We start from the raw sequence: 26,595 nt of genomic DNA, 5'->3' as shown, positions 1-26,595 counted from the left end.
TACATTAAATGCTGTTGTTTCATGTTTCTATATGTATAAGAAAACAAAATCAAAACTGAATGCAATTTTCAACAGTAAAATAGAACAAACTACTGATACATGAAAAAACTAAATTAATTGCAAAAGCTTTATGCTAAATAAGCCACACCAAAAAAATGTAACATATCATATAATTTCATTAGTGTTACATTCTAAAAAAAGCCAAAACCCTAAGGAAAGAGAACCGATTAACTGTTGCTAAGAAATATAAGTAGGGGGAGGGTATTTGAACTTTGGGAGTAAAAATACTATTCTAAATCTCGATTACACTAATAGTTACATGACTGTATACATTTTGCAAAATTCATTGAACTATGCATTTAAAGGGAGTGATTTTACTGTATGAAAATTATACCGTTATAAACCCTACCAAAAAAAAGATAAAGAAGAATGAGTGAAGTTCACTTAGAAGAGCAGTCCTTCAATCTAAGTGAAAAATCACGCTTCACAGGGCAGTATATCCAAGACACTTTCTGCAGAATGAATCATTATTTGCAAACATAATCTTCTTCAATCAGTTACTAATTTTTAAATAACACGTTGATGTTTATTCAACACACTTATGGCTTCCGAGTTAACGTGGTTATAGTGACACTGCCCCAACGTGGGCACCATGACAAATGCAAATGTCAACATTTTCTCCCAGCTACACACTCATCATCAACTTTCTTAAGAAATGGGAATTCAGTACTTCATTAAACACATTTTTCATTTTTGTGAGGTCACTGATGGCAAAACAGTTTCACTGCAAACATTTTTTAAACTACCAAAAATAGATACATTCTACCTCAAGTTCATGTATCCCTAAGCTATAATTTCCCATATTTCCTATGGACTCCACCAACTTGTGTCCTGGTAGCTTCATGCATCTCACAGGACTTGGTGATTACTCGTCGGTACATAATGCACATGTCGTGCTAGGAAAGGATAGATAGATAGATAGATAGATAGATAACAGATAGATGGATAGATAGATCTGTAGGTACATACAGTATTATTAAGTATTTTGTATCTGGAAAGGGTTGAGATAAAGGATATTTTTGGCATCTTTCAGATTTAAATACACATTAAAGTAACACCTACATTCACTACACAGGCATCCTAGACATTATTAGACAAGACTACAGTCAAAACCTGTAAGAACTAACTGAAGATCTACCAACCCACTTTGGCTTATTTTAATGCAAGTGTTAATAGTGATACTTTAATGGGGCGCCTGGGTGGCTCAGTTGGTTGGACGTCCGACTTCGGCTCAGGTCATGATCTCGCGGTCCATGAGTTCGAGCCCCGCGTCGGGCTCTGTGCTGACAGCTCAGAGCCTGAAGCCTGTTTCGGATTCTGTGTCTCCCTCTCTGTGACCCTGCCCCGTTCATGCTCTGTCCCTCTCTGTCTCAAAAATAAATAAACGTTAAAAATTAAAAAAAAAAAAAAAATAGTGATACTTTATTGAGGCACCCTGGGTGGCTCAGTCGGTTAAGGGTCCGACTGCGGCTCAGGTCATGATCTCACAGTTTGTGAGTTCAAGTCCCACATGGGGCTCTGTGTTGACAGCTCAGAGCCTGGAGCCTACTTCAGATTCTGTGTCTCCCTCTCTCTGTGCCCCTCCCTCACTCGTGCTCTGTCTCTCTCAAAAATAAACAAATATTTTTAAAAAATTTTTAAAAATAGTGATACTTTATTAAAATATGGAAAAGTTGGTACAAATGCTAAACTACATGGAATTACATTAATAAGCACAAATACGGATATGAGGATCCCCCACCAAAATTCAGTAATGCACACATACGAAAAGAGAAAATAAATGTCAGTGTTTACACATGCACATACACGTGTGTGCCTGTGTGCATTTCCAGTGAAAGATTCTAAATAAAACATTAACAAGTAAAATCCAGCAATGTGGCCCAGTAACTTCTACTGAAAGAATGCGAGGATAGTTTAATTGAATCTATCACATTAATTGATTCATTAAGAAACAGAATTGTTTGGATAGATGCTAAAAAGACAATTTATAAAAATGGTTCAATAGAACAGGAATATGTAACAAAATCTCTTATTAAAGTGGAAATATATAATAAAATATCTATCTCTCAAACTAAAAGCCAGAAAAATACTTACCAGAAAAACACTAAAATAATTTCCACTAAAGTCAGGAAGGATTTTCTCTACTATCACCACACCATTTTTAGTAGCATTTATAATGCTTATAGTACTAGCCAAAACAATTAAATAGAAAAAATTAAAGGGACAAAAAGTAAGAATTGTAAAAATTAGAAGCAAACAAGAAAAATGTGTTTTATTTGAAGACAATATTATGTCTTAGCTGAAAACTCCAAGAAACCAACTGAAAAATTATTACATTTTAATTTTTTTTATTTTTTTTAATTTTTAAAATGTTTTTTATTTATTATTGAGAGACAGAGAGACACAGAGTGTGGGCAGGGGAGGGGCAGAGAGAGGGGGAGACACAGAATCTGAAGCAGGCACCAGGCTCTGAGCTGTCAGCACAGAGACCGATGTGGGGTTCAGACTCACAAACCACGAGATGATGACCTGAACCGAAGTTGGATGCTTAACCGACTGAGCCACCCAAGCGCCCCCAACTGGAAAAATTATTACAAAAGATAGTAGAAACTCAGCAAGCTGGCTGGTTAAAAAAATAATAGCACATAAGAGTCAATAGGCTTCAAGTAAACATGACTGAATTAGAAAAACAAAACAATGGAACAAAAAGATGAATAGGAAAAAAACATAGAAAAGATGAATTAATTGAGTAATGTTGTTAGGAAAATGGATAGTCATGTAGAAAGAATAAGTTTTGATTCCTACATCACATTCAATAGATCAAACTACAGAACTTATATTAATAGAGGAGAATAAATTTGAATATACAAAATGAAACCATGGAGAGCACTTAGGATTTTTTTTTAAGTTTATTTATTTATTTTGAGAGAGAAAGCGAGCATGAGTGGGGTAGGGACAGAGAGAGAGAGAGAGAGAGAGAGAGAGAGAATCCCAAGCAGGCTCTGACTCTTAGTACAGAGGCCCACGTGGGGTTTGAACTCAGGAACCATGAGATCACGACCTCAGCTTAAGTCAAGAGTCAAACACATAAGTGACTGAGCCACCCAGCTGCCCTTTTAGGGTATATTTTAAAAATAAGTTTACCATAGAAAATACCTCTCTTAGTATGACACAAAAAACAGAAATCAATAAAGGAAAACTGATTAATTCATCTGTATAAAAATCAAAAGACCAGCCAAAAATATACACAAAAACTTATACAATTCACATCAGGAATATAATATTAATTTTGTAACTATGTAAAAAGCTCATAGATGTCAAAAGGAGAATCCCAACAACCTAATTAAAAGGGGGCAATAAATACGGGTAAATAATGCCCAGAAAAGGAAACTCAAATAGACCTTAAATATATTAAAAAATGTTCAACTTCATTCATAGAAAACAAATGTGCATTTAAAATTAAAATAGGGACCCACATTTTAGCTTAAATTCAAAAGTAATTCAAGTGACGGAATAAAAAAATGAATATATTGACATGCTATGCAAATATTAACTATTATTACTATCTTTCAAATAATTTTATAACTTTTGGGTTGTTTGAATGAAAAACACTACACATGGGGCACCTGGGCAACTCAGTCGGTTAAGCGTCCGATTTCAGCTGAGGTCATGATCTCACAGTCCATGAGTTCCAGCCCCACGTCGGGCTCTGTGCTGACAGCTCGGAGCCTGGAGCCTGCTTTGGATTCTGTGTTTCCCTGTCTCTCTGTCCCTCCCCCCGTCATGCTCTGTCTCTCTCTCAAAAATAAATAAACATTAAAAAAAAATTTTTTTAAATATGCTACACACTATGGACCACAGATGGACCAGAGCCCTCAGTGATTATTAGTTCTATATTCTAAAACGTGGACGCATACATTGTTTGGGAGAAGGTAGCAGGCTCATTTTCAGATGACTGAAATGTAACCTAATCAAAGATGTACCAAATTAATACAGTACAAAAGCTGCAGTCCCAAGACATCCATTCTTTTCCACCATTTATAGAATCATAGTAGAAACATTTATTTAGGTGTGAAGGTCCAAAGTATGCCTGCTTTTATCTTATTCTTTTATTCTCTCAATTGAAGAAATAACCGGAACACCACACTTAAAGACAAGTCTACTTCTTGTCAAACTGGGTGTTTGATATTTTGATAACATGTAAACTTCTTGTGTGGATCCTTTTTTCTAGAAAATCAAACAAAACATGGAAAGACTGATAACTGCTTTGGTCTCAGTTCCCTCTAGTTCAATAACTAGAATGAGAAATTGGGTGATTTGGACTGACAAGTCCAAGTACAATAAGGAAGCCTGTCCAAAAGACTTAATAGAACAAAAGAAAACATGAAGAAAAAAGAAAAGGAAAGAAAGAAAGAAAGAAAGAAAGAAAGAAAGAAAGAAAGAAAGAAGAGATTTAGATTATTTCTGAGATTTGGAGAGCCAGGTACCTTTATTTCTTCCTGTAAATTCAATACGGAGAAAAGGTAAAGGTAAATGATCTCTCTTAAAAGATGTCAACAATCCCTGACAGTGGAGAATATATTTCTCCCAATAAGAGCAGACTCAAAGTAGGTAGAAGAATTTCTTCTGTAAGACAAGGTAAAAACACAGAATGCTGTCACTACAATAGCTAGGAGATTTAGAATACCTGCTATAGAGAGATTAGCCTGACAATAAAAGAATTACAAATTCTAAAATCAGCAAATTCTAAGCACCAAATCTCAAAGAAAATGGATTTCTTTATTTTTTTAAAAAAACACGGACAGTAGATTTTCTTTGATGAGCAAAACGGCTTTGCACAATGAATGCATTTAGTAGTTCCAGATATGAGTCTTAAATTCCAATTTAAAAACATTCTTTAAGCGACAAGTACTTCAAGCATAATACAGTATATCAAAAGAAAAAAACGGCATATATACTAGAAGGGGCTAAAAACTTTAAAGCAGAGATCCCTTTCTGCAAGAGTTAGAAACTAGAAATGATCCCACAGATTGCCCTAGTTTGTTTATACTTGCTATAAAAAAACACATTTTAGAGGCAGTGTGATATAGTAGAAAAATCACAGGCTATAGTAGAAAAATCACAGGCTAGTGTGATAAAGTAGAAAAGTGCTGAGCTTGAATTTTGTCATCTGTAACAAAAAGGGGGGCTGCCTTCCCCCCTTGCTGGGCTGTTGAGTTGTGGCAGGAACAAATAAAGCACCAGCGTGGTATACAGGGTGCATGTAGACATGCCCAAAATGCAGTCACTATTATCATTAAAGTTTAATAAAGGAAATCAGTACTTGAACCATGTGAAAATGAGGAGCTAGAAGCCAGTCTAGAGTTACTGTTTGAAAACTAGTTAAACAAGAGAATACAGAATAAAAGGAAAACCAGTTAGCACCGAAGGAAAAAGAGAGACAATGAATACACAACCCCACCCTTCAACGAGTTTGAAATTCTTTTACCCAAAGAATCACTTATTGAGCCATGACTTTGTTCCAAGCATAAGCCTGAGCAACGAGGATAGAAAAGAATAAAGACAATCAGGGCTTGAAGGAATTGAGGGTTGAAATAGGAAAGCACATAAGCAGAGCACACGTGAGGAGTGGGCAAGAGAATATGGAAGCAGAAAGTAAATGCCACCTAACTCAATTTGGAGCCTCACAGAAAGTCTTTAGATACAAGGCAACCCTCAGGATGGGTCTTGAAGAAAATAAAGGATCTCGCTCTTCAAGTGACAAGCAGAGGCCCAGAGATGTGAATGAGCACCAGATTCAGGGTGAGTAGGTCTATAGCCTGGGAGGCAGTGGTTGGAAAAAGAATCTGCAGAATCATCTTGGGATCATAGGACACTAAAGACCTCGGACATTCTCCAGGAGGTAGCAGGGAGCTGATGGGTGGCTTTAAGTAGGAGGGTCAAATGATTAAATCACCTGGCTTTTATCGGAAATCACTCTAGAGACAATGTAAACTGAAGGGTAGGGAGTGAGCAGGATAAGGGCCTGTGGTCACAGAAATCCAGTTAGAGTAAGATTACAACCACATAGATAAGAAACAGAAGATCCGAACTAAAGAAGAAGCAACGAAAAGGAGGGGAAGAGCCAGATTAGGGCATTTCTAAAGTAAAATCTCAAAGACTTGATAACCAATTAGATGTGTGGGCAGTCCAGGGCGACTCAGATTTCTAGCTCGGAGAAATGGGTGGGAGGTGATGCCAATAATGGAACCAGAAAACAGAAGAAGGCAAATAGATTTCAGAGACTAGGAAAGATTATTAGTTCATTTGGGGACATGTGAATTTTGAAGGGTTTAAGGGAGATAGATAGTTGCATTAACAGCTAAGAAAGAAAACCAAAACATATCTTCCAGGGAATTTATAAGCCAAGAACTATATTTGACTGTTTAAATTACTGAGAAGCTCTTCAATTGCTCCACTTGCTAAATATGAACTGTGCCGTAGGTAAAGTTGAAGTCTCATCTTTTTTTTTTGTTTGTAGGCTCTGCTAAACCAAAATGCATTTAAAACTTCGTATTTAGACTATATCAGCAAATATACACTGCCAGGGTGAACCCAACTCTCTCTGCAGCAATTGCAATTCTGTGCCTTTTACTGTTGGCACTTCTCCCATCGACTTGACTAGGACTGAATGCTAGCACACCCTCAATTCTTTTTATTCTCCACAGGCATAATTCTATAGTATGACACAGCCCTGGAGGAGAAGAGTACTCAGCTATGTGGCCAGAAATCAATCTCTCCCTTTCCTAAGAGGTGAGAGTTAGCTCCCTGGGCAAGATAGATACATGCAAAAGAAGAAAAAGGGAAGAACACATCAATTCCACTGCATTCTCTGGGACCCCTGTTGAAGTGTAAAGGCATTTTTTAGAAGAGATAGTAAGAAGAAACACCTTAGGTTTCAAGATGGACGTCAGCCTGTGGAATACGGAAAGGTTGAGAATTTTTACATCAGGCACAGATACTCCTACCAAGATATTAACCTATCACCTCTGATGACTTACTGTGACAAAGCACTCTGACTTTAAAGACATTCCACGCCTGGCCTAATTGACTTTCCCTTCTCCTCCTGCCTTTACCTTTCGCCCTTCGCATCCTTAAAGATCCCCCTGTTAGCCTCAATGACAACGCTACACAAATTGGCAGAGCAAACAGAATATTGTCTTTGTCCTTATCATATACGTGCCAATCATTCCCACCCAGAAGTCATAATCATTATATAAAACGTTCAGATCATTCACCCACAGAAATTATTCTTCTCTCATTCAGTGGTACACAGCCCATTCGTTGCCTATACCTCTTGAATACTCTTACAGATTTCCAACCTTTACTACAGTAATTTTTGCATACTTTTATCATCCTCTTTGAGAGAAAGACAAGCCCGATTTATTCCAAAGATCCTAGTATAATGGTTTTGTATATAGTCAGTGATGATTAAATATTAAATATTGTTGAAGAAATGATTGAATGATTGATTATTGATGAATAAAGTAAAGAGTTCAGCAGAGAGACTACCACTCTAAAAGTGCGTTGGGTCTAGCACATCCCAGACACTGGTAACTCAGGACTTCAATGCTTTTTTTCATGCCAGAAGAGGGTTCATGCCTTGGCCTTTGGTCTATAGGTGATACCAAAAGCCAGAGCCTAAAAAAAATTACATTGTGAGCGTAACTTCCATTTTTAACATATTAGTTATCAATTTTCCTCTATATAATGATGTCAAAACAAAATTATCTAATATTTTTAAGGACTGTATAATAAGGCTTTTCTTATTTGTATATTTCATTAATTAAAAGAAATGTATGTGTGATAAAGACATAAATCCAATTCCTTGTTTTTAATGTTTCTTTTGAAAAAGAACAAGAGCACAAGTGTGGGAGGAGGATGGACAGAGAGAGAGACAGAGATTCCCAAGCAGGCTTGGTACTCTCAGCACAGAGCCCCACAGGGGGCGCAACAGCACAAACCGTGAGATCATGACCGGAGTCAAAATCAAGAGGTAGACACTTAACCAAATGAGCCACCCAGGTGCCCCAAGACGTAAATCCACTTCTTATAAATCAAACAATTTGATCACTGCATGGAAGTTATGAGAACTCCTGTGATAAGCCCTCTATGGAGTAAAGAATTCATCTACAAAGTCAAGGAATGAGAATAAATAATTCCCTCCTCCCTCTTCTCACTTCTCTCCTCTCTCTCCCCCTCCGTCTCTCTTTCTAATTTTTAGTAAACCTAGAATGAAGTTTAAATAAAGAACACTATTGGGGCGCCTGGGTGGCGCAGTCGGTTAAGCGTCCGACTTCAGCCAGGTCACGATCTCGCGGTCCGTGAGTTCGAGCCCCGCGTCAGGCTCTGGGCTGATGGCTCAGAGCCTGGAGCCTGTTTCCGATTCTGTGTCTCCCTCTCTCTCTGCCCCTCGCCCGTTCATGCTCTGTCTCTCTCTCTGTCCCAAAAATAAATAAACGTTAAAAAAAAAAAATTAAAAAAAAAATAAATAAAGAACACTATTTAGTTGACCGCAGCCAACCTCAATGCAAGAGTGCATAGTGGGGAGTGTCTTAAATCTAAAACATGGTTAGAAGCATGAGAAATGGATGGAAATCATCCCATTTCAAAGCAGTTCACAAGGTTTGCCCAGAAACAGGCCTGGTTAAGAAGTTAGTAAGATGGAAGCAGCCCAGTCTAGAGTGTGACAGACAACCTGTCCTGGAGATCTTTCTTTGCAGATATTATATTCTTGGATTGGTTTTCCATCCAGTGAAGGCTAAGATATCCATAGACACAGACTAACAGACCCCATTCCTTATCTGTAAAGAGGGAGCACCCTGTTAAAAGACTGGCGTTAATATTCTGAAAATAATCTGACATCTTCCACATTACTTGTAGATGATGAGGAGTCTGAGAGTCTGATGGGACAGCTGACTAAATGTGACTAGCTCAACTAGGCTAGGTTTACCCCTATGCCCTTGGCAAAATGTGAAGCAAAACCCTCCCTCCGGTAAGTTGGGCCTTATATTCACTAAGATTTCGGATGTAAACTCAGCAGGGTTTCATGCATACAGAATTACACAGCGTGCTTAGTAAATCTACGTTTTAGAAGAACAAACATGAGAACACTGGGTTTTGCATGAATAGCAACTGTAGTACACAGAGTTCCAAGATGGCTCCCAAGATTCTCAACTCCTTGTATATACACTTTGATCCCTTTCTCTTGAGTGTGGACAGAACAGATGACTTTAGAGATGTGATTAAGATCCATAATCAGTTGACTATGAGTTGATCAAATAGGAGATTCTCCTGGGCAGGCCTGACTTAGATGAACTCTTAAAGGAGAGACCCTCCTGCTGCTCTTGAAAAAGTAAACTGTTTGGTTGTGAGAGGGCCTATAAGAGAGGACACGTGGCAACAAACTGAGGGCAGCTGCTAGTTGCTGAGAAAAGTCCCCACCTGACAGCAAGAAAATGGAGAACTCAATCATAAAATTGCAAGGAATTAAATTCTGCTAACAACCACTCGACCTTGGAAGAGGGCCTTGAGCCTCAGCAAAGACCATAGCCCCAGCTGACAACCTGTTTGCAACCTTGTGAGACCCTGAGCAGAGGACCTAGTTAATCCTAGATGTCTGGCCTACAGAAGATATGACATAATAAGCCACTAAGCTTGTGGTAATTTACTACACAGAAAAAGAAAACTAACAAGGAACTGGCTCCCTAAACAAAGAATAATAAAAGAGACTACTAGTAGCATATAAAAAAATTTTTTAAAGAGTCTTTATAAACTATTTGGGAGAGATATCTCTAGAATGTTAGCTATTTCCTTGAATGTTTTCATGTAATAGCCTTTTATAGACAGACCCATACATAATGGAGCTCATTCTTTTTTACTGGCTAAGTGCCTTTGCTGATATTCTCCAAGCTACAAGCCTGCAAAGACTTAGGAAGATCCCCACTACTGTCCCACCTCGTTCTTCCCTCCTCCTATAGCACTGGGTTCATTACCCTTCTCTCTATGCTTCTGATGTGAAGAAATCTATGTATTTGATGAAAGCATGAAAAGAAAGATGGAAAAAAAAGAAGAAAAGAAAGATGAAAAGAAAAAGCATTGCAATTGCTTCTCTAAAGGAAGCATTTCAATTTTAAAAAATCTCCTTGGACCATTTTAAACAGTCTATACAGGAGTACATAAAATATATGTAAATATGAATGAGTTTCTAAACCACTGTTATTCAGAATACTTTGGAATCTCCTTGATAAAGTCCACTGAGCTACGAACTTCCTTTAAAGCTTAAATCTTATCTCACTAACCCCAAAGGAGAAGTATTCTGGCCAAATTTTAACGTGACTGGGAAATGTATGCTAATATACAGCTATGAAAATGTAGACTAGGGGCGCCTGGGTGGCTCAGTGGGTTAAGCGTCCGACCGGCTCAGGTCATGATCTCGCGGTCCGTGAGTTCAAGCCCCGCGTCGGGCTCTGTGCTGACAGCTCGGAGCCTGGAGCCTGCTTCAGATTCTGTGTCTCCCTCTCTCTCTGACCCTCCCCCGTTCATGCTCTGTCTCTCTCTGTCTCAAAAATAAATAAACATTAAAAAAAATTTTTTTTAAATAAAAAAAAGAAAATGTAGACTAATTATATTTGAAAATGGACACTTCCTTCTGGAAGTTTTATATGAAGGAAAGAAAAGAGTTTTTCTCGAATGGTACCAAATATTTGTACTAAAACTATTTTTAAAATATGTACTTACCTGTTTTCTACTACACTTTCCCTTTGTCCAGATTTATATTCATGTGCTTAGCACAAAAGTCTACTCAGAAAAGATTTTTTAAAAATATATTAGACATAATAAATGTGGGAAAAGTAAACTAGATACAGATCATAATGTTTTAACATTCATATTGTGTGTGTGTGTGTGTGTGTGTGTCTGTCTGTCTGTCTGTCTGTCTGATTTAGAGTGTTCCCAATGAGAAGTGTGGTTACATGTGATGAGTCAAAAAATTCATTGGCATTACTTTTTTGTCCTAATAGGGTATAGATATTAAAATTTGCAAGGTTCTGTTTTTCTAACTCTCATTGCACTTCAATTAAACAGAAGCCAGAAGAACATATTTCAAAAGTAAATGTATTATAGAGTAGTTTTATGTAACAAGATTTATATTTTCCAATAGTTTTTAAAAATTGCATATTGGAAAAAATAATTTCCAATTAAGGGTTCATGACTGTCTTTCAATCCTGAGAAAGAATTCACTTCTTAAATACTAAAAGTAAGAAATGACCTATTATATAAAACAATAATGTGTCACCAGGTGATAAAATATATTGTTAACTTCTTTTATGTTGCCCTGTGATACTATTTCAACTGATAAATTAGTAAGATTATGTTATAAGCTTTTGTTGTTGTAAACTTATTTTTTTTCTGGGAGAAGTTTTGAATGATGTTTTGTTTTATTATTTTCCATTACAATATTAATTCAGTAGGGCTAATGATAACACTGTATGGTGGTTAAGTTAGCAAGGTGGTTTGCCAGGATTATTGTTTGTTCTCTTATTTTTTCATCAGGATTACCCAATATAAAATGAAATAAGAAACTAACATGACTATAAAGTATACCTAACAAATAAAGCAGACAATGTGCCAGTAAAAAACATATTACATTTCAAGTATAATAACATTATTCACTTTCTGTAGAGCTCTTATTTGGGCAGGTGGTAATTTTGCTAATTTGCAAATGGTTTCATCTTGCAAAAAGTTTTAACTTGCACAAGAAAATATATACTATAAAAAATCAAGAGAAATAAGGATGATCATAGGAAGAGTTACAGGGATAGTACTTACACTTAAAATTTTGCCAACACAGAAACATAACAGAATATGATAAAATACTTAGCCAAGGAAATGGTATGCCCATGATTGTAGATACAGCAAAATTTGAGGCTAAAAATTTATTTAAAGTATTTTTTTTAAGTTTCAGATTATTTAAACCATCCTGCAATTCAAAAGAGAAGTAAATGAAAAAATACAATCCTCTTTCCTGGAGTGGGGTTTGTTGGGACGGGTATTCATTAGATGTTGTAAAAAAAAAAAGTCTTGCCAAAGTAAACCATTATGTTACTCATCATTTTAAAATTTGTTTCACTGATTTTCAGACTGATTGCATGCATAGTGGTCCCCTCCAGGAATCCCCCAGACCCTGTGGAGCACAGACCAAGCATGTTCTCCAACAATTTTTGGGTTTTTTTGTGATTTTTATTCTAAATGCTAGTATATAATGATGGTCTTCTTAAATAAGAACTTAAAATTTCTAATCTTCCATTTTATTAACGTTAATGTTTAGTTTTAAAAACAACGGCTGTTCACTAGCCCTCTGCTTACCACATGTTACAGTGAGAGAAAGAGGCAAAGGTATCTCATTCTGATGATCGAAAACCCCTCTCATTAGTAAATCATACCTAAATATATTGGTGCAGTAATTCCCAGGGCTGTGCTGGGATGATTCACTACACACTGCACTTCATTCAACTTTAAATGACAATGAGGTAAGCAAATACCATTGATCAATTACCTCATTTTCAAAAGATGCTTTTGGGATCCTTGTTGAGTCTTTGGGGTTTAAATTTGCAACTTCAAGAAGAAACATTCACATGAAACTAATCAGTTCCTAAGGAAATAATTAGTAGTACCCACAATCACATATGGTTGAAGTCAGCAGTGGTGATTTTGGTGGTGGAGGTAATGGCAGTGGCAGGGACTAGAAGTTTTATTACAATATTTTCTCTTATTATCTAAAGAAGGCACATATATAATTGCACTGCACTTCACCAATATGACACATGTCGAATATAAAAGGGGAGAGAATGGTTAAAGCTAAAGTTAAAAACACTGGAAGAACATCCACACCTTCTACCATGAGTAGGGTGGATATCAAAAATTAAAATTAAACAAAATCAAGTAAATGCTTCATTTCCTTCCTATGTAAACTTTCCAACTATTCCTAAAGCACAAAGTCCAGGACTTTATTCCTACATAATAGAAACGTGTATATTTCACAGTGTATGTGCATGTGTATATTTCACAGTGTGCGTGCATATGTGTGTGTGTGTGTGTATACACACACTACTGGTGTGGAAATAGAATTAGATGTGCTCTCTCATGTCAGCTCCAAGAAATATACCATCACAGTAAAAAACAATAGTACTTGAACCACAGAAAAGCCTTTAGAATAAATGACTTTCTGGGAGTTTTGTGAAAGAGACAGAAAAAGGAAAGACGGCACATAGAAGCAACATAAGCTAGGAAGAAGGTGGGGATACTCATAGTGAAACCAACTGAGAGAGAGAACTTGTCAGGGGTAAAAGTACAGACTCCTAAGCCTGTTGGGAAGACCAACGGGCTCATGAGGAGAGCCTGAGAAGCCTGGGAAGGAACGGGGACCTGACCGTGGTCCTGAAAGAGAACAACTTGCAGGTGATTCCCAACAATCTACAAGCATTCACACAACACCATATCCTTATTTTCAACTGTAGCTTAAACAAGCTTAACGTCCAATAATACTATCCCTCAAAAAAAAAAAAAAGAAATGTCTACACTTTCTCATATGATCAGATGTGCCTTTATAATGTCCAGCTCTTCCCTTCCCAATAGTCTCTCCTAAAGGGTTAGGATAATTTCAGGAATGAGAGGTGCGCTATTCTATCATAAAACCAGGAATCAAGATTCTGACAAACTCACAACGCTTCGAATTCTACAGAAAGCTCACACTTGGCAATCCTGACTCTAGTTTGAATTTCTTGAACTCTGATGGGAAATCATGCCTATCCGAAAGACCTGAAGGAATGATGCTCCATGGAAGCATAACATTACAAACTCACCCCATAATCTAGACAGACTTGAAACTCTAAAAAGATAAGGTGGCAATTCAGTAACATGGGCATTCCCACTTTCACCCCATAAAATTCATTAAAAAGAAAAACAATTCCATAAAGAGGTACCAAAATACAGGTCCCACAGTGAACATGGGCATCGATCTTCAGGCTCTTTTCTAGCCCTCACAAACCCAGCAAGTCAAGGGGGCCAACTACACCAATCCAAAGTGTTAATACTACACCTAACCATGGGTGGAAGGAAATTTCTCCGCACAAAAGACACCTCTGCAAAAACGGAAGGAATTTCACTCCGCTGGTGCAAAAAAAAGAAGGTGGGAGAGAAAGTAATCTATACGTGGAAAATCATTCTCAGAAAATACCATACAACTCGTCGAAGTGCAAGACTTACGTGTTCCGTCAAAACGGGTGGCGATGGTGTCGAGGAAGGTGTTCTGGGGCGCCAGTAATCCTTTCATAACCGGCATTTTTCCAGCGTGGTGTGAAATTCTCCATCAAAGTTTGTCCAGACGGATGGTTCAATAGGAAAGTGCCAAGAAGGGAGAAGGGGAGCGTGCTGACGGCAGCGGAGGGGGACTTGGCGCGGTGCTGGGGCTGATCAGGAGGTGGAGGATGGAAGGAGAGAGGGTGCGCGTTCCAGCCGCCGCTGCTCCGGCAGGAGCCTCTCCGCGAGCGCTCGGCGAGCCCGCCCCGCACCTCCAGGCTCAGCCCGGCGCAGGCTCCCTCTCCCGCCCCCTCCACCTCCGCCAGCTGCCGGAACCCCCCACCGTCCCTCCGCGGGCGGCAGTGCCCGCCGAGCGCCGCCTCGCCTCCCACCCCGCCCGCTCGGGAAGAGCCCGCCTTGGCCCGGGGCGCCGCGCCCTGACCTCAGGCGCTGGGGTCGCGGAGGACGGCGCTCGCCGCAGGGCGAGGCCGGGTGGCGCCGAGCCTCCCTGTTTCCAAGGGGCGCGGGGAAACGCGCGCGAGCACGACTCCCACCCCCCAGGAGCCAGTGAACAAAGACCCCTTTGTTCCCGCTCCGTCCCTCTCCCGGGGAGACCGGAGTCCCGTGGGTGTGGTACCGAAGAAGGGGAGGAGACAGGTTGGGGCAGGTACCCGGCCACGGCCTGGAGCTTGGGAGGGGGCAGTTCCCCCAGTGGTGTCCCAGGGCGCTGAGGCAGCCTGGCGCCCCAGGGGGAGGTGGCCCCCTTCCGGCACACCTGAGTGCCCGCGATTGGAGCAGGGCAGCTTGGAGTTACTTGCGCGGGCCCCCTCCCCAGTCACCCGGGTCTTTCCGCCTGAAAACTAGTCCAAAGCTCCCGGGTTTTTCCAACTCTCCTTGCCGGGCTCAAAAAGGGGGTGTTTCGGCCCCTTTCCCCAAATTGCCATTGGTCTCCCCAATCCATTCTTAACTAAAAGAAAATAATAAAAGCGATTTTTTTTTTAATGGACAATGATGGTTTCTCACTCCCTGGTGAAATGTACATAAACCGTTACTAGAAAAGTTTTGTTTTTATTGATTTGCAAAATACAATGTAAGTAAACCCTGTAAGGTTGCCTTGTAAAAAAACAACTTCAACACCAATCAGCCCAGCCTGCCCCCTCTCCACCACCCCACCGCCCCCACCCGCCCCTCAACAACCCCACATCCCCACCCAAAGGCTACGCTTCCGCCGATACTGGAACCTCCGGGTAGAAAGCCCGGCCGCGAGTCCCCGGAACGGCAGGTGTCATGGAAAACGAAAGCGGTCTCTCCCTGCCCTTCTCCCCTTTGCTCATGCGGGGACTCCCGGTCTGCTAACCTTCTGCCAAGGAAAACCTGGCCCAAGCCTGGGGCGCAGCCCCGCCGGGCGCGGAGGAGGACACCCGAGCTGGGATTCTACAGAAAACCCTGGAAGTAAGGAGACGTGACGGGAAAAGTTGAGAGCCCAGGGATAAAGCAACACAAAACAAAAACGTAAGCCCAGGTGCTGGCGCACCCGGAAAGAAAGGAGGGGGGGGGAAGCGAACAGGTGTGTGAGCTTCGGCGAGGGGCAGCTCGCCTCCCCGCCGCCTGGGAACTCGCCTCCCACTAGAGTTGGTAGAGAGGCGGGGGGCGGGGGGCCCTTGTTTGCTCCAGGCTCCTGGGGCGAAGAGGGGACCCTGAGGGTTTCGTCACGGCGGCCCAGGGTTCCGGGAGGGCGGGGGTGTATTGAGGGAGGGAAGCATCCCCCTCTCCCCGCCCCCGGTCCCTCTTTCTCCGTGATGCACTTCCTGCGGCCGAGGATTCCCTTTGTGTTGAAATTCGAGAAGATCCGGCCGCCGCGTGCAGCTGGCGGGGCGGGGGGTGCGGGGGCCGGGGAGGGGATTCCTGAGTGGGCGGCGCGGGGCGGCAAATCCAGAGGTCAGGCCTTTGGCGTGGGGTCTCCCGCCCAGCCGAACTCGCCACCTGCCCGCCCGGCCGCTCCCACCCTTCCCCTGCAATCCTTCTGTCCGCAGCCAGCTGTGCTTTGCGGAAGCCGGGCTTACGTGGGCGGTGTCCCCCACGCGGCGCGCGGAGAAGACTAAGGGTGGCTCTGTTGGCTCCCTCTTGGGCAGAGTGGGGAGAGAAAGAAGGGGGAGCCTCTGCTTCTGTTTGGGCGGTGCACTGCGTCCCAGAAAACCCAGACTGCTGCTGTCGATGTAAAAGCCTGAAAAACGCCTCGCGTCAAGTAGCTTGAAGTTCCGAATGAAATACATTCGGTGTAAAGCAGGATTCGGGTTCATGAAATTTGCACTGTAGCGCTGTGTGTGTCTTTGTTGCCTCATGGGCTTGCTCTGCATTGCTGGATGCGTGAAATTACTTGCAGGAAACTAGCAACAAGAGGGGCTTAAGAATGGAAACCCAAAGAAAGCCTCCGTTTTATGGCGGGGGGAGGGGCGGGGGGGGCGGGGGGGGGCGGGAGGGGGGAGGGGTGAAGACCAGCATTTCTTACTCACTGTCTTAGTCTCTTCTCCAGTACCTATTATGCACTGAGGGAGCGTGCTGGAAATGACAAGATTCCTGCCCTAAAATCATATCCAAGCCTGGATCCTCTCAAGATTATCATCACCACTCTGATCTTGGGATCTAGGGATATTGAGTAAATATCCCAGGAGTTAGGAATTAGGAGCTACCAGTTTCTTAAAGCCTTGTCCAGAAATTTCTAGAACTAAAGCAGGCACAGAATCCAGATTCAGTGGCAGGGGACAGAAGTCCGTATGTTAAAATCTCCACATCAATTTCACTTACTCGAAATGTTTCCCTAAGAGTTTAGGATTTAGGGGTACAAGATCTGGGCTCAAGTCAAAAAATTTTTAGAGGGAAAATGTTAAGACACAAGTAAAAATACACACTGAAATCACCTGACATCTAAAACCATGTGTGAATGGCAATTGTTACTGTTTTCTTTCATGTTGATTTCATGTCAATTCTCTCCTGTCGGTGGAGGTCATCAAGAGGATGTGACCACTGGTTGACTTCAAGTCTGACGCTCCTCTCTGCTTCCCCTACCTTTGTAACGTACTTTCTGCCTACCTTTCCCACACAGCCTGGAGCGGGCTCTTAAGAGAGCAAGCTTCTAAGCCACAGTTAAGGCCTCTATAAAAACTTTTTTTATATGTGCGGGCACCTAATCATTTTGCAACTACTCAAGACAAGCCTCCTATGTAAGTTCCCTTGCTTGTTAAACATGCTACCTTCCAATTTGGAGTGGCCTGCCTTTTTCTTTGGTTTCTCCTTGCCCTCTGCATACAGGACCTACTTAACATTTTACGTGGGAACTCCTCAGGTTTCAAACATCTCAGCATTTCGTGCTGTCTTTTCAGTCTGGATCAGACTGAAAAAGGGCTTCAGAATCCCCATATCTGTTTGATAGTTTAAGTCTTCTTCACATCCGTTTTGGAATTACAGCATTCATTCAATACCATGGCACAAATACTCCATTGATGTTCATGTATTTGACTATAGGCTTTGAAAACGTTATTAAACATTTTCTGGCAGCAAGGATTTTAGCCCTCAAGAACAGTAGCTATTTTGATTTGTAGGTGGGTATGAAAGAGCATCTACTCATAAGTGTTGAGTTTTAGTTTTGTCTCTACCCTTTGTGACTTTGACACTACCTTGGGCAACTCATTTAATCTTTGTGACTTTCCGCTTCTTCATCTGTAAAACTGAGATAATACTTTCCCTACCTTCTTCCCTGAGTAGAAGAAAATATTTCTGAAAAATCTTTGAAACCTGTAATGTGTGGCACGGGATATAAGGGATTGTTACAATCATCTATTTCTCCTTTTTTTTTTTTTTTTCTTCTTGTCTTCTAGCACATCTAATTCCAAGTTCTTTACATACGATAAATATCGTTCACTGTTACAATGTATGGTCTTATTAACTCAGAACACATTCATGTATTAATAACCTGTCACAACCTATGGCTTCTGAGTGTTTCCTTCTAAATATAAATGACTCTAGAAGCTCAGAAGGAAAATCAAGTTGATTCATTTCTTTTACTAATGCTTTTGAGTTGTCCTGCTGTGTTGTCCTACCAAACTGGATTCTGGTGGTTTGGTTACTGCCTCCTCTTCCCCAAATACTCTCAATGTGTATACATACAGGAATATTCTGGCAAAAACCTCCAAAGTTATGATCACAGTCAGGATAATCTAGATTATGCTTCAATAAAAATATAAAATCTCAGTGGCTTATTCCAGCAATGCTATTTTTTGCTCACACTACATTTCTGACATGCTTGGCAAGTACCTCTGCTCATTACTAGAGTCCAGATTGATGGAAGCTGTGCTCACAATGTGTTTTCCTTGATAAGAAAAAGATAATCTGACAGAACATGCACTGTGTTTTAAAACCTCTACTCACAACTTAGTGGTTAAAATGAATCACATGACTATCCGAATTTGAAAAGGGTGATAAAATACAATTTGCTTTGTGCCCAGTCTTAATTTATAAAGGTGACAACAGAGGGGCGCCTGGTGACTCATTCGGTTAAGCACCAGACTTCGGCTCAGGTCATAATCCTACGGGTTCGTGGGTTCGAGCCCCACATCCGGCTTTGTGCTGACAGCTCGGAGCCTGGGGCCTGCTTCGGTTTCTGTGCCTCCCTCTCTCTCTGCCCCTCTCCCACTCATGCTCTGTCTCTCTCTCTCAAAAATAAATAAACATTAAAAAAAAAAGTGACAACACAGAAGCCCATGCCACTGAAAGAGAAATTTAATGTTACTTACATTTACCCTAGAAATGAGAGATATGACTCACTACGCAGAACCACAGGAGGAACACCGGATTTTAGCCAGAAAGCAGAAACAGGAGTAAGGGGAGCTCTTACACAGCTTTCACTGGGATTTCTGTGGGAACGCAGGGCAGAGTTTAAGATTGGCTAGCTTGAATAGTTCCGGTGGGCTTTAGGCTACAGGGGTGGCTTTTAGTTGCCTGGCACCTGGCCCTGTGGTGATTTAAGGCAGGGAAAATACTAGCTTGGTGTTGAGAGATTAAGATAAATTCATTGACAGTTATGCATATGGTCTGTCTCACCTATACGAGAAAGAACTTGGGAAACACTATGTAAGCCCTCCTCTACAAAAGAGAAATAATAATACTCTACCTTGGACTTTGTGATAATTAAATGAGTTAATAATATAAAAAACCTAGAATGGTGTCGAAATTATAATAAGAGCTCTATAAATACAAGATATTATTATTATTTTAGGCTGTCCTGTATAGACTCTCCCCTTAGGAACTTAGGCGACTACAAAGGACCTTGGGTAATGGGTGGATCACTGATTCTTAGAAGTACAGGGATTTATCTAATAGCATCCTCAACTCTCGGTAAATTTTCACAATAGTCAAGTAACACAGCCAGACAATCCAGACCACCTTGCCACTCAGTGAATGTGAGCCTCTTCAGGAGGGGGGACAGTGAAAACGGGAGCTAATATTTGCCTTATTTATTTATTAAATCCAACCACCTTGCGGATAGTCTGTTACAGGAAATTTAACATCATGTCTCTTAGTGCTTATCCAGAGTTTTCAACACTTTCCTCAGGCCTCTTGCAAAATACTGCTGCCCCAATTTCATCAGATCTTAATGGTGAGCTCCCTTAATTTCCTGCTATTGCATCTGCCAGTGATTTTATAACTTCATTCATCCAACCATCTTTCCTTTTGTCCCAGAAGATGAAGTGTTCTCTGCAAAAGTATCACACAACCCCCATAATTTTAGAACTGTGCTTCATTTGTCAAGCCCTTCTCTCCTATATATCTGTTTCTCTGCTAGTTTATTCTCTTAATATGTAAATATTCTAGATTCGGTGATCCTAATAAATACCCTTCCCTGATCAATGTAATCTTTCAGGTTTCCTTCACAGGCAGACTTCCTGAAAATTAGCCTATAATCACCATGACCATTTCCTTACCTCCCTCATCAACACTTTATAATCTGGATTTTTCTTCAACCATTCTACCGAGGTGTCTCTTTTGAAGTCATTGATTACCCAGTTGTCTAGGCTAATGGACATTTTTCAGCCCATATATTCCTGATTTCTTTTCCCTGCATTTGACTCTGCCAATTAATTCTTTCTTAAAACTCTCTATTCCGTAAATTTATTTTTTGTGTTTTTATTTTATATTTGAGAGAGAGAGAGACAGAGCGTGAACAAGAGAGGGGCAGAGAAATGGAAACAGAATCCAAAGCAGCTTCCAGGCTCTGAGCTGTCGGCACAGAGCCTGACATGGGGCTTGAACCCACGAGCAGTGAGATCATGACCTGAGCCAAAGTCGGACGCTTACCCGACTGAGCCCCTCCATAAATTTCTAAGAGAGCCAATTTTCTTGTCTTGAACAAAAAGATCTTACCCGTTGAATGTTTCATTTTCATTAAAAAAATCCTTTCCTTCAACTTGTCTTCATATTCCCATGTTCTTCCAGATTCTATAACCTAGATTACTGAACATTTTCATGTCAGTAACTGTCATATCTTAAATATCTTCGCTATGAGAACACTTTAAAAATATTTATCTGAAGCCCAGGCCTCTCCTCTAAGCATCTGACAATATCCAACCATGGGCTTTTCATTACACTTTGATTATTTCTCCCACATAAACTTTTGTATGCATCATTAAATAAGTCCCCAGAGAGACATCCTTCTTGTATCTTAGTCCCAATATCCATCGAATTTTGAGGCCTTTATTTTATCTCCTAACTATATCCTGAAGACTCTCTAATTTCTCCATCGAGTCAATGTCCTAGTTTGGGTCTTTTCCATGACTCGTGGGAACCCCTGCCATGCCTCCTAAGTGGTTTCCTTGCCTGAAGTTGTTTTTTCTGCCTCAAAGCCATTGATCTCATTAAAGGTAAATCTGATCACGTCAGTCCTCGTGCTGCCTAGGGGGTAAGGTCAGAGGTCTATGTCCTGAGCTCAGCTTTTCCCTTCATGATGCGTTTCTCATCATACATTTTCTGTTCAAGGAAAACAAAATTCCTAGAAGTTCCCAAAACATGCAGTGTTCTCCAAGAGACTGTGACTTTGATCATACTATTCTCACTTCCTGGAAAGCACTTTTTAAACCTCTTTCGCATGACTAACATATACACATACCCACGTTCTACTCCAGCCTAATTTGGATGCCCCTTAAAATGGAGTCATCCTGCTTTTACAACAGCTGTTGTATATCGGTTGTATATAATCCGGCCTACTTTTACTTCTGTGCTTTTAAGTAAGCTACTTGTCTTTTCGGAATCTGATGGGAATTAAAACAACAGACATGTCACAGAGCAAGTGTGAGGGATAAATGAGAAAAGACACAGAAACTGACTAGGATAGTGTCCACTGTGTACTCATCATTGTATTCCCGGTGACTAACGTGGTCTCTGGCACATTGTAGACATGTAAAGATTTGTTGAAAGAGTAAATGTGCGTTATCACAATTATCATCTCAATCATTTCGCCATGTATTACCTTATATTTATTAGTTTATTTCTCTATCTCTTCTGTCTCTTGCACCACTGAGCTTTGAAAGGTTTGGTATCTTTTTTTTCTTAAGCAGAAGTGCTGTTTTCTTGATTTCAAATCAAGTCAGTTAACATCCAGTGTCATATCAGTTTCAGGTGTGCAAGAGAGAGATTCAGTATTTCCGTGCAGCACCAGTGCTCATCACAACAAGAGCACTCCTTAATCCCCGTCACCTATTTCACCCATCACCTCACTCACCTCCCTTCTGGTAATCATCAGTTTGTTCTCTAGAGTTAGGAGTCTGTTTCTTAGTTTACTAGTCTTTCTCTTTTCTTTTTTTTTCCTTTGCTCGTTTGTTTTGCTCCTTCAATTCCACCTATCAGTGAAATCTTAGGGTATTTGTCTTTCTCCAACTCTTTTCACTTACCATTATTCTCTCTAACTCCATCCATGGCATTGCAAATGGAAACTTCGTTCTCCTTCATGGCTGAGTAATATTCCATTGTGTATATACCACATCTTCTTTATCCATTCTTCAGTGATGGGTACTTAGGCTGTCTCCATAATTTGGCTATTTTAGATAATGCTGCTATAAACATTGCGGTGCATATGTATTCCTTTGAAAGAGTATTTTTGTATTTGTTGGGTAAATACCTACTAGTGCGGTTCCCGGATTGTAGGGTAGTCCTATTTTGCACTTTTTGAGGAACCTGTATACTGTTTTCCAGAGTAGCTGACCAATTGCATCCTTACCAACAGTGTAAGAGGGTTCCCCTTTCTCCACATCCTCACCAACACCTGTTGTTGGTGTTAGCCATTCTTGAAGTCTTATTATCTTAAGGAGAATATCTTATCCAATCTTTTATTTAAAGTATCTGGCATAAGATGTATATAAAAATGTTTGATGAATGACTGAATGAACAAATGAATGAAAAAAATTATTCTATGGCAGGTCCTCCTCATAGTAAGTGTCGACACTGACTTCATGGCTCCTTCATTACCATTCCCTTTGCTATCCTATCTTTTCTTCTTTCCCTGGTTCATTGATATCTTGAATGTAGGGGTGTGTGTGTGTGTGTGTGTGTGTGTGTGCACTTTTATGGATTTATAAGCCACACACATTTGAACTTAAATGAATATTCTGTGCGTTTTCCCCTAATACTGTTGGATTGATCATTTACAGGCAGAAAATGAAGGGAGGAGTTGGTATGTGATCCAAACTTCTCTTATCAAATTATTGAATAGATACTTTCTAATAATGTGTACATCCTTTACATCACAAAAATTTCAAGCTACAGAATCTTACTTACTTCTATAACCTTTCACTATGAGCCCAGGGCAGGCTCCCATGCCCCTGCCCTGCCCTGGACTTCCATCTCTCCAGGACAAACATGTTTTTTTTTCCAATATATGAAGTTTATTGTCAAATTGTTTCCATACAACACCCAGTGCTCATCCCAAAAGGTGCCCTCCTCAATACCCATCACCCACCCTCCCCTCCCTCCCACCCCCCCATCAACCCTCAGTTTGTTCTCAGTTTTTTTTTTTTATTTTTTTTAACGTTTATTTATTTTTGAGACAGAGAGAGACAGAGCATGAACGGGGGAGGGGCAGAGAAAGAGGGAGACACAGAATCAGAAGCAGGCTCCAGGCTCTGAGCCATCAGCCCAGAGCCCGATGCAGGGCTCGAACTCACGGACCACGAGATCGTGACGTGGGCCGAAGTCGGACGCCTAACCGACTGAGCCACCCAGGCGCCCCTATTCTCAGTTTGTAAGAGTCTCTTATGCTTTGGCTCTCTCCCACTCTAACCCTTTTTTTTTTTCCTTCCCCTCCCCCATGGGTTTCTGTTAAGTTTCTCAGGATCCACATAAGAGTGAAAACATATGGTATCTGTCTTTCTCTGTATGGCTTATTTCACTTAGCATCACACTCTCCAGTTCCATCCACGTTGCTACAAAGGGCCATATTTCATGCTTTCTCATTGCCACGTAGTACTCCATTGTGTATATAAACCACAATTTCTTTATCCATTCATCAGTTGATGGACATTTAGGCTCTTTCCATAATTTGGCTATTGTTGAGAGTGCTGCTATAAACATTGGGGTACAAGTGCCCCTATACATCAGTACTCCTGTATCCCTTGGGGAAATTCCTAGCAGTGCTACTGCTGGGTCATAGGGTAGGTCTATTTTTAATTTTTTGAGGCACCTCCACACTGTTTTCCAGAGTGGCTGCACCAATTTGCATTCCCACCAACAGTGCAAGAGGGTTCCCGTTTCTCCATATCCTCTCCAGCATCTATAGTCTCCTGATTTGTTCATTTTGGCCACTCTGACTGGCGTGAGGTGATACCTGAGTGTGGTTTTGATTTGTATTTCCCTGATGAGGAGCGACGTTGAGCATCTTTTCATGTGCCTGTTGGCCATCCGGATGTCTTCTTTAGAGAAGTGTCTATTCATGTTTTCTGCCCATTTCTTCACTGGGTTATTTGTTTATCGGGTGTGGAGTTTGGTGAGTTCTTTATAGATTTTGGCCCTTAGTTACTAGCCCTTTGTCCAATATGTCATTTGCAAATATCTTTTCCCATTCCGTTGGTTGCGTTTTAGTTTTGTTCGTTGTTTCCTTTGCTGTGCAGAAACTTTTTATCTTCATAAGGTCCCAGTAGTTCATTTTTGCTTTTAATTCCTTTGCCTTTGGGGATGTGTCAAGTAAGAAATTGCTACGGCTGAGATCAGAGAGGTCTTTTCCTGCTTTCTCCTCTAGAAGGACAAACATGTTTTTAAAGAGGGCTGTAGTTGGTTGTTTGTTAAGCTAAATGGTCTACACGTATTAACATGTTGGTGAATATTTGTGAAAGCAAGGTGATGTAATTTCTGCTTAATAAAACAAACTTGTTCATAAATAATCTCGTCCTACTTCTTAAACTATTTCAAGGCAGTTCACAATTAAAACACACACAGAAAGTTAGCTTAAATGAAGTACGTAATATGAGTGGTGAGATTAGAGGAACTTTTATTGCTTCTTTATAGTTGGACATGTTTTCCAGATTTTCCAGAATGAATATGTATTACTCTATAATGAAATCTGAAATATACTCAGGAAAATCAGAAATTATATAAAGGAAAGAGCAATTTATTGTACAAGAAATGTGCTTTACTCACTTGAGCATTAACTTAAGCCCTGGGTTAAGTAGAGGCCAAAACAGGGCTTGGGCATGTTTATATATTGGGTGAGATCAAAACCTTTCCTGGTGCTAAATTCCAAGAAGAAACTGTCACTTAGTTTTATGGACAGAGCAAACTATTGGGCATCAAAAACTCAAGATCCACTACTGGCTCATTCTCAACTAATTTTGAGACTTTGAACGAATCATTTAATATCTCTGGGATTCATATATAGACAGAAGGAAGAGTGCCTTTGGATCTCCAATGTCCCTTTGAGCTTTAATATAATGTGATCCATATTTAGGGAAAATATTTCAAATTAAGGTTGGGGGTCATGTATTTACACTTGAAAGCTGAACCCCTGCAACAATCCTCGCTGCCCCTGAAAACTTAGAAGAAAAACTGTATCCATTTGCTCACATACAGATAAAGACAATGCAGAGTCTTGCCTAATGCATTAAAGATGAAAAGAGTGACTCTTCTACCCTCCTTCTCTTTTCTAGATTCTATCCTGGTTTCTGTTTTTAGACTTTCACACAAGAAAAAAAATATATATATATAAAGTCGATCTTTTTCAAGTCTCCTGCTGCTCTTTTGTATGTATTTAAACCCAATGTTTTAGCAAAAGATGAGAATAGATGCTGAGTGCTGATGTAAATGGCAATGCCGTCATCACTCAGCTAATGGAAAACAGAAATAAAAGGGTAGAGAGGGGGAAGGAAGGGGTTGAACAGTTCTAAGGGTTGATGAAGTAGATGTTTAAAAGTTAGAAGTTCCCGGTGGTCAGACACCATGCTGTTAATTTCTTTTTTAATCTCATGGTGCCGGCTCAGTGATCTCTTTCTTTTCTGAATTGTAGTAGCACTATCCAAATTTTGTATTTGGTAAGGTCTCGTGAAATATCAAGACATGTCTTCTTTTGGTATCTTCTTTCTAGAAAATTTAGTCGTATTACCCTTCAGTGACTGCATGCCTTGGGTCTTCTACTAGATCAGAGATATCTTAGGTGCCAGGATTATACTTAAGATGCTTTGTATCTTTCATGGTACCTGGCTTGAACTTCGCTCTTTGTAAGTTTTCAATATAGACTTATGTGTCCTCCAAACATAGTGGGTCATTTACACAGTATGGATTGATTTCAAGAACTTAACTATGATCTGCATGTTGCCAACTTCTTCATCCCACTACTTCATTCAAAATTCTTGAACTGCAGATTTACTTCAACTGTATTTTTTATTACTTCCCCACCTCCACGTCTACTTTTCCTTCCTTCCTTCTATTGCTTAGCTGTCATCTTCTCCCCAGATTCAGCTCAAAATGCATCTTCTCTGAAAGATTTCTATTACTCCTTTTCCACCTTGGCCATCACTTTGACTGAAGATTCAGGTTTTCCATTGCTGCTTCCCAGTTTTAAGGTGTTTCATATGTAATTCCATTCTACAGACTTTGCTCCTAAATCATTTATAAGGAACAATGTTGAGTCATTTCTTTCTTATTGTGGAATATGCAATGACTGGC

This window comes from Prionailurus bengalensis, chromosome C2 (assembly GCF_016509475.1).
Source record: "Prionailurus bengalensis isolate Pbe53 chromosome C2, Fcat_Pben_1.1_paternal_pri, whole genome shotgun sequence".
Lineage (NCBI taxonomy): Eukaryota > Metazoa > Chordata > Mammalia > Carnivora > Felidae > Prionailurus > Prionailurus bengalensis.
Note: the sequence above shows the minus strand (reverse complement) of the source record.